Raw genomic sequence first — 9,421 nt, 5'->3', positions numbered from 1 at the left:
ATCATCATTTTGGTGTTGTTGTCAGGTTGTCCTCCTCCTTCTCCATCGTCTATGGATAATTCTGGATCCCCAAATACATGGCTTGCTCTATTAGCCCAACATACAATAACAGTGCTTATAATAACAGTTATTGTATCTCTCATTTACTGTGGGTCAACCAGTTGCCAGTTAATATGCCCTTTACTTATAGAGACTCATTGGGTTCTCAATAGACCCCTGTGTGGCAAGCAAATGATCTTTTTGGTTATGTATTTTCCTGAAGGGGAAAATAAAACAATAACAACAAGACACTCTGAAGGACTCTGCATGTCGTATTTTGCCCCCACCAATAAATCCCTCCCAAACACTTATCCTCACTTCTTACTCCCTTTTAATATAAACACACACACCCCCACATGTACACACATGTGCACACACATTTTTTATTCGAATTCATTTTTTACAAGAGTCTTCTTTTTCTTTTTCTCCATCCCCAGATATATTTAATTTATTTCCTTTTGTTTTATATTCTGAAGGATTTCATGTTCAAAAATTACAGCCTTGTAGAGAAAGAAAACAATCCTCCCCTCTGTGAAGCGCAGCCTGGGTGGGAATTCTGCCATTGAACAGTCTGCCTGTGTTCAATTTTAGCATCATATAATTTCCTGCATAATTGTTTAAATGTCCTCATTCTCTTCTCTGTCGCTCTCTGCACACTCCGCTATTCTTTATAAAAAGCATTCCAACTGCATGTATGCTTAAACAGGGAATTTCAGAGGAGGCACACCAGGCAGTGTCATATGCTTCGAGTTCCTGCAGTCCCCAACTGGAGCATCAGAGCTGGATGTCCCCACCTTGCCCCTGCCTTGGTCACCTCCCTATTCTGCCAGCTGCCTGCAGGCCAGGCATGCGGAAATTCCTCATGTGCTTGTGTCATTCGATTCCCAAATATCACATAACCAAAAATATTAAAATAAACTGCTCATAACATTTTCCTGAATGCCATCTGGGCCCCACTGGAAGCAGGCACTGTCTGTCAAACCCAAGATAACCATGATTCCCCCTCCTTTGTATGTGTTAATGTTTGTTATAATGGATTTCACTTTAATGTCCCAATTACATTTATGACATTCTTTCAACCGAGTGGCACTAATGACTTTCATTATTATTTATGCTCCTCCTTAATTATAAGACTCTCACCTCTCCCATTACACACATTCCTTCATCACCCCTCACTTGCGTACATGCTCTCTGCTATGAGGCTAATGTGCCTTGGCTTCCAATTTTAGAAAACACAATGATTAATTACTACTGCTAAATCATACTACGCTAGGGTGATCAGATAGGCAAAATGAGAAGAATGGCCAGATTGCTGCTCCAGAAGGATTTCCCAAGACACCTGTCAGAAAGAAAAAAAAAAAAAGGAGAATCCCTCAACTCCAAAATAAATAAATGCACGACATCTATACTAGTCTTAGCCCTGGGATCAATCACAAGGAGAAGCAATTTTAACTTAAATAAAGTAAGTCATTATGTGCCAAATCCCCACTTTGCAGATGCTGAGAACAAGACTCAGGGAAGTTTGGGCATCAAATAACCATTCCAGGCAGCACAAAACTTCTGGCAATCAAAAGATTCTCCAACAATTTTGATTTTGTGGCACATGCAAAATGGTTTCAACTCTTTCAGATCCTCCTGCAAGAGATGGAATTCTTTTTTCTGCCTTCTCCCTATTTTGTGTGGCCATTCTGGAGCTTAAACTCAGGGCCTGGGTGCTGAGTTCCTGAGGTTTGTTTTATTTATTTAATTTTTTGCTTGACACTAGTGCTCTACCATTTGTGCTATATCACCACTTCTGCCTTTTTGTTGGTTAATTAGAAATAAGTGTCTCAAGGACTATTCTGCTCAGGCTGGCTTTGAACCTCAGTCCTCAGATCTCAGCTTCCTAAGTAGCTACAATTACAGGTATAAGCCACCAGTGCCTGGCCTCTTTTGTTCCCTTGAAACCTAAATTGGACTTATGATTTGATTTAGTCTAAAGAATGTAGCCAGAGGTGTGATGTATTTATTCTGAGCATGGACCTCAGGAAGTCTTACGGCTTCCAATTTGCTTAATATTGCCATTATTTTCATGAGAATAAGCCCAACATATTGGTTAAAGCCCCAGTTGTTCCAGAGAGTCTGTGTTGATTTACCAGCTGATATACAAGTAAGACGAGTCTAAACCAACCAAAGCTAGAACTCATCATCCAGCTAAGTTCACTCCAAGTTGCCCATTGGTAAAATCAGATCTCAGGAAATGGTGGCATTTCAGATATTTTTGGATGGTCATTACATAATGCAAGCTCCTGGACATAATTGTTAGAGGAAACACATTTAGAAATGGAGGCTGTGATGAAAGCTGAGAATCATGGTTCAAAGCCAGCTTATCAGCAAAGTCCACAAGACTCTTATCTTCAATAAACTACCAAAAAACATCTGAAATTGGAGCTATGGCTCAAGAGGTAAAGCTTTAGTCTTGATCAAAATGAAACTCAAGAACAGTGCTAAGGCCCAGAGTTAAAGTTCTAAGACAGGCACCCAAAACAAACAAACAAAACCTCTATAGGATAGAGTTAAGCCCCAAGAATTGCAAAACAATAAAAAGAAAGAAAGAAAATAAAGAAAGACAAAAAAAAAATAAAGAAACTAACCACAAGGATAAAAAGGTAGGTTCATTGAACATAATATATCTCTTACTCTTAACAACTCTAAAACTACATTTTACTTAAATATAAATTTAAATTGCAAATTTAAATATAACTAGTTCCTACAACAGAGCCTGTTGTATTTTCCAGTCATTGTTGCATGTATTTATGGTGTATATATGAGTTTCACCAAGTCATTATTTTTAGCAGGAGTAGGGAAGGCCAGTTAAAAGGGTGACGAGGATGACTATGGTGGAAGTACTGTGAAAGCATGTATAAAAATACAATGAAATATGTCCAAAATGTTTTAAAAATGGAGAGAGGGAATACAAAGCAATGATGGTGAGAATAAGTTTGATTGGTATACATTGCATCCATGAGTGAAAGTCTCATGAAGGAAGTCCTTTCTACAACAAATATGTATTAGTAAAAATGTAAAAAAAGAAACCCCAAACCAATACAAGTGGAGAAAATGATATTACAAAGTTCTCAGTTTTTGAATTTGAGTTAAATTTCCTTTTTCTTCTACTTTTATTAAAATTGTATTTTTATCATCTCTAAACAATTGTACAAAGATGTGTCAATTCAACATGTCAAATATAAGTATAATGCATCTTGATCAATGTCACTTTCCCACCACTATCTCAACCCCACCTATCCCCTCAAGATATTTATTCTAAGTGAGACAGTCCAAATTTAAGTGCAATTTTTTGAAGGAACTACATGTTGTATGGCATCTGCCTTCATGTTCATCATTGTGACAAAATACTCACAATGAGTAACATAAGGTAGGATATATTTATTTTGGCTCATTATTTCAGAGATTTCAGCCCATGACTGACAAGCTCCATTGCTGGGGGCTATATCTCAGCAGAACACCATGGTGGTAAGTGGCAGAGGGGGGATGCTCATTTTATGGTGAACAGGAGACAGAGAAAGAGAGAGAATAAGGAAAGGTCTAGGACAGAATATAACCTTGGAAGTCATGCCCAATGGCCTACTTTCTCTAATTAAGCTCTGAATCCTAATCACCCATTCCACTTTGAATTTACCCATCTATTAAGCCATTGACAAAGTTAATCCCTTCACAATATAAATACCTCTCAAAAGCCATACCATTTGGGCCAAAGGCTCATGAGCCTTTTGGGGAAGGATCACTTCATAGCCAAATCGTAATATCACTTAGAAATTGTTTCAACATATACAGTCATTGTGGTCTTTAGTTCAAGTTTTTATCCTGTTGCTACCTATGTGTGGGCCCCTAACCCTTGTTCCTGTGCTATAAAAATGTAGATATTAAACTGACTTCCAGGATCCCCTCAAAGCCTCTAAAATGATTTAATTTTAGTTAATTAATGTTTTTGATACAGGATCTCCTAAAGCTCTAGGTCCTCCTGCCTTAGTCTCTTGACTGCGGAATTGTAGCCATGTATCATCATACCTAACTTTATTTTGAACCAATTTAGATTTTTCAATGGAAACATTCTGAAATTAGAGTGTGCATATTGATCTTTTTCAAGAGACAATTAGCAGTCTTAATTTTGTAGGCCAAAACATCACTTCAGAAGATTCTTACTGTCTCATGTTTATATATTGGAAGACAACTGAATAGAGACATTAATACAACTTCCATAGCCTTTCCCACTGGATCTGTGCTCATATTAAAATATTCATTATAAAGACATAGTGCTCACATCAATGGATCCAACAAGTAATTCTCTCACATCTGTGGTCAATCTTTTATAAGTTTAATACTTTGCAGATACTCTCCAAGTTCCTATTTCCATGGATTTATACATCATCACAAAGTTAAAACAATGGCAAATGCTGAATCTGTTGCTTAATGGGTTAAAGTAGAATCTTAGAAGATGTTAAAAAACTTCAGATCTTACATCCTGGTCTGGGAAATTCTAATTTAGTAATCATGAAATAAGATCAAAGAATCTAGATCATTAACATTGTGTTGTTAACAAGTGTTCCAGGTTCTGAAATTCATTATTTTACAGACTGTTTCACATGAGGAGGTGAAGTGATTAGACTTATTCTAAGTATCTACAATGTTATTCTTGACTATGTGTCTAATTTCTGATATGTATTTGCTAGTGGGACATAGAATAAAGAGTTGTGGACAAATGGCAGATGGAATGAAGCTTGAGCAGCTGTGACAACTCTTTGCAATGTGGTTGAGTGATCTGTTAATTTTTGTGGGTATCAGTTTGCTTTCCTGCAAGAAGACAAGACAATGATTTTTACTCTATTATCAGATGATGTGTGTCCTTGGAGCTTTATCTAACATGACTGCAGGTGCTATCTCAGGCAGGAGTTGAATAAACTAGTCACTCAAAGGTATCTTAAGGTGAGCTCTTCTCTTTGATTTGTGCACAATGTTAAATTGGATTGTGCCTGGAGAAAAGACTCCAGTGGTCAAATCTGGACAAGATGTCCACCAGGGCTGTGTGACTGTGCTGTTTAGTGGCTCTGTGTAAATAGCCACTAGCAGGGGTGTCACACCAGAAGAGGGTCACTTCAGAAGTAAGGTGGATAACACCCTCGGACCTGTAGTCTCTAAGCCATTAGGAACAGCACTGTCTGAAAACCCTGCAGCTAGGCAGGATTACCCAGTGATTTCTGAAGATACCAAAATGAAATCCCTAAGCTACGGAAACATGCCTGCAACCATAATTAGAACGCTGTGATTGTTACCTGTTCCTTACATGCTGTGCCTCTTTTGCTCTCCAAAGGACAGCACCAGCTATAGTTGCTAAGTAAAAACCCCTCGTGGATCCTGGCTCCCATTGCACAGTGCTCAGGGATGGGCTTCTTGGAGTGTGTGGTCCTCATCTGCCCAGTCTTCATGATGCTATCAAGTAAGTGCCATCTAACCAGCAAAACTGCATGGTAGCCTGTACATTCTGTACTCACGGTGGAGTAATTCACAAGCCTGACTTTCCTCCACATCTGATTATATTCATAAATTAGAACACCTCTTGAATGCAATTTTCTCTCTGGGCCAGGTTATTCTCAAGATTGACTTGTTTAGCCAAATACTAACCTGGCACTTTGTAGAAGACAGTGGCTTATGCCTGTAATTCTAACTACTCAGGAGGCCGAGATTTGAAAATTGGGGTTCAAACCCAGCCCAGGCAGAAAATTACTCATAAGACTCTGATCTCCAATTAACCACCTTAAAAGCCTGTAGTGGTGCTGTGGCTCAAGTTGAGCACAAAAAGGCTCAAGAACAGCACCTAGTCCCTGAATTCAAGTCCTACAACTGACAAAAAAACAAACAAACAACAACAAAAAACCCTGGCACTAGCTCATATTCATTTGAATGCATCTTCCTCTACCAGCAGATGAGAGCCATTTCCAGTTTAGCAATCTTTTGGTTTGATGAATAAATGAACTTCAGCCCCTTCTCCTAGTTTCTAAAACTTCCTTTTAGTTCATATCAAGGTTAGGAGTGCTGATTCAGCCCCATGGTGAAGCTGTGATCCAATGAAAGCAAAAGCAACTGAAGGCTGGAAAGATAACTATTTAGCTCCTATCAACATGTGAGTTTCTCATCATCTTTAGCTGGTTCAAGTGCAGATGAAATGTTTTAGAATTAGACTTTCTTGCTTCCTGGATTCATTGAAGGATTTTCTCCCATACTCACCAAACGAAGTTCTAATTTCATACTTGTCCATTATTAAATCTCTAGTGCTTAAGGATTCAGGTCTTCAATGTGTTTATTTCTATGTCATGCACTTGGTACTCTTGCTCCAAAGAGCTCCTTGCAAAAGTAGATCTGAGTTTTCTTCATGGAAAAACCTCTGAGTTGTTACTGGAAGTGTTTAGGTTGGAACTGGGAGTCAGGGAAAGTATAGAGAGCCTTTTCATGGCATGGCACCTGTTATTATGCTGCTTTGTGTTTACAACAATAAAATGATTTTTTAAATTTGTAAGTATAGTTTCAGTTCCAATTCTGCTAATTACTAACAGTGTGACTACAAGCAAAGTCTCTTATGGTGTTGAAAATCCAGTTTCCTTATCTGTAAATGATGTGAACTCATTGCATTTATCACTTAATATATTTTTGTTGCCATTTATAAGTTAATGGATACAAAGCACTCAGTGTTGTGACAGAGATTGTTATGAGGTCAGCAATGGAAATGTCCTAGGAATTAAAACTTAATTAGATATTAAAATTTGTCTTTGGTCTCAACACACAGAACTAAAGTAAATTTTAAATGTACTTTAAGCATATTTTGTTTCTGGGATAAAACTTGATATACAAAATTAGTTTGTGACTTGTTTTGGATTTGGCCTGTAATATTGAAGGATCTTAATTAAACGGGAATCAGGAGGATAATGTAGATTCTTGGAAAAAAATAGCTGTGAGTATTTGGCTCCGATATCTAACATATGCTGCCACATGACTTTGATCTCCTCTTCTATCTCTACCTCAAACCTACTCTTCTAGAGGATGAGAGCAGAAAGAGTTCCTTAGATGTCTACACCACCCCAGCCAATGGCTAGCCTACTCTTAAAGTAGCTGCAGAATTATATTGAGCTGCAGAATTATATTGAAAAAGAGCCCCAGAGACAAACAGAAGAATAACTCAATCAATTCAGACATTACACACAAAAATGTGAGGTGAATAAGTACCTGTTGTTTTAAGTCCTCCGTGTTTAGGGGTGTTTTGTTATATAGCAGTAGCTAACTAATACAGTGGCAGGGGCTATGAGTTGCCGAATACAGATTCCTGCTCTACTTAAATATAAACAATAGTACAGTGTTGAACAGTTTCAATAGCACATGGAATTGTATTTTTTCCAGTTGTGGGATAGTCACACTTCCCTAGTAAGTAGTAATGAACATTTAGTAGGTGTCTTCATAACTCTTCCCCTAATGAAAAGGTAGTGTCGAACCTCTATGCATTTTCATGCACACTGTGGGGTTGGGATAAGAGACAGGCAGATCTACTTCTTTCCAAAGGTGAACGAATGACTCTTGCTTTGACCCATGGAACATCAATAAACTTGAAGTAAGCAAGGTTTGTTCAGATCTTGAAATTAAGGCTGGCCCAGGAGAAATGACCCTTCTGGGAAGCTGGGAACTGGAAAACATGTCATCTCAGGGTAAACTGCTGAATGATAACAAATAGGGAAGGATGGGGGCACATGAGAAAGCACTGAGGCTCCCCACAGGTACATGAAGTCTTTCTGCTTGGCCAAACTGCCAGTTTCATGCAGCTGAGCTAGTAAGCCCAGCTAAAGTTATGTGCAGTAGAACCAGCCAGCTGAGCTCTGCCCTGACTCCTGCTACACAGAGAAACAATACAGAGAAATATTTGAAGATACATAATAAAGAATAAATCACTGTTTTAAAATAAATATATTTATATAAGAGGCACTCATTAAGCACTCTCTTTGCCTTCCAGATTATTTCCTTGGGTAAGATCTATTTAAATTAATTCTAAAGCACGAATGAGCACCATCAGTGCCTATCACTACAGAAAAATAACCACAGGAAAGGGACGTGTGTGTAGGTTAAACCATTTGTGCCTAGGCAGCAGTTTTTAATTTATAATTTGGTTTTCCTTGTTCTTGCTATGAATGTCTCTCATTTGAGTCTGCAGTTTAGGGAAAAAATATTTCTCAACCTCTTTGGCTATTTCAAAACAGCCCAACTGATTGTCCATTAGTCTGTTTCCATTTTATTATCATGCTGAACTTTCTAAATTATCTGGGCTGATTAGTTCATAAGCATTTCATCTCTCTTCAGTATTTTCACTCTATCATCTCACATAGAAGCTATACTCTTTCACTAGCAACATGCAATCACTGTTATGAATATATGTATTACACTGAATTTGTATAAGATGATAGAGAATGCTTTATCCATGCACATTTTAATGTGTATAGTTACATCTCAAAGCTAGCTACATCTAGATACTAAGTCAATGTCTGCAGTTTCTTCTCAGACTGTGTCCTTGTCCACTTCAAGACTTCAAGACTATGTGAGCATGATAAGAATTAAAAATTCTTCCAAAGGAATCTTCTTTTTTTTTCTTAACACCTGCCATAATATTGTGGATGACAGAGACTGCCATTAGATTTGTCACTGTTTCCAGCCCTCTTGTCCCATATACCTTATTCAGAACAGTGGAAGACTCTTGACTCTTTAAACATATTGCGTGTTTTCCTACCTTCGTGTTTCCCATAAGGAAAAATTTTCCTATTTGAAAGGCGCTTTGTGTCTTATCTGTGCCTGTAAAAATCCTTCTAGGCCAAACCAAATTGTTTCATCTATGTCAAAATTATATTACCACTGTTCAAGGCTATGAAGCCTGGCTTTGGATCTGAATGCTGATCTGCATTAAGGAAAAGGAAAAACATGGACATATATACACACTCACTCACACACACACACACACACACACACACATATATATGCATGTATTTTCCATGTATATGCATATGCAAATATATGTCTATATGTTTTGGAAAAATAGAGAGAGAGAGAGAGAGAGAGAGAGAGAGAGAGAACAATTTTTTTTAATTTAAAGTTTTAGCCAAAACTAGAGAGAAATTTTTAGTTTGTTTCCCCTGGTCCATAGGAATGTTACAACTTATAAAGAAGGTTGGAATTGGGCTTTGAGTTGGCCAAAGTAGCATAGTGCTCACTTACTAAATATAACCTTTCTTTCTAGAGCACCTTTTCTTTTCACTCATCAAAAGCCAATCTGGACCTCCAGTTTAACTTTCTAGAG

The sequence above is a fragment of the Perognathus longimembris genome, chromosome 6 (assembly GCF_023159225.1).
Source record: "Perognathus longimembris pacificus isolate PPM17 chromosome 6, ASM2315922v1, whole genome shotgun sequence".
NCBI lineage: Eukaryota > Metazoa > Chordata > Mammalia > Rodentia > Heteromyidae > Perognathus > Perognathus longimembris.
The sequence above is the reverse complement of the archived record's forward strand: the minus strand, read 5'-3'. Positions refer to the sequence as shown.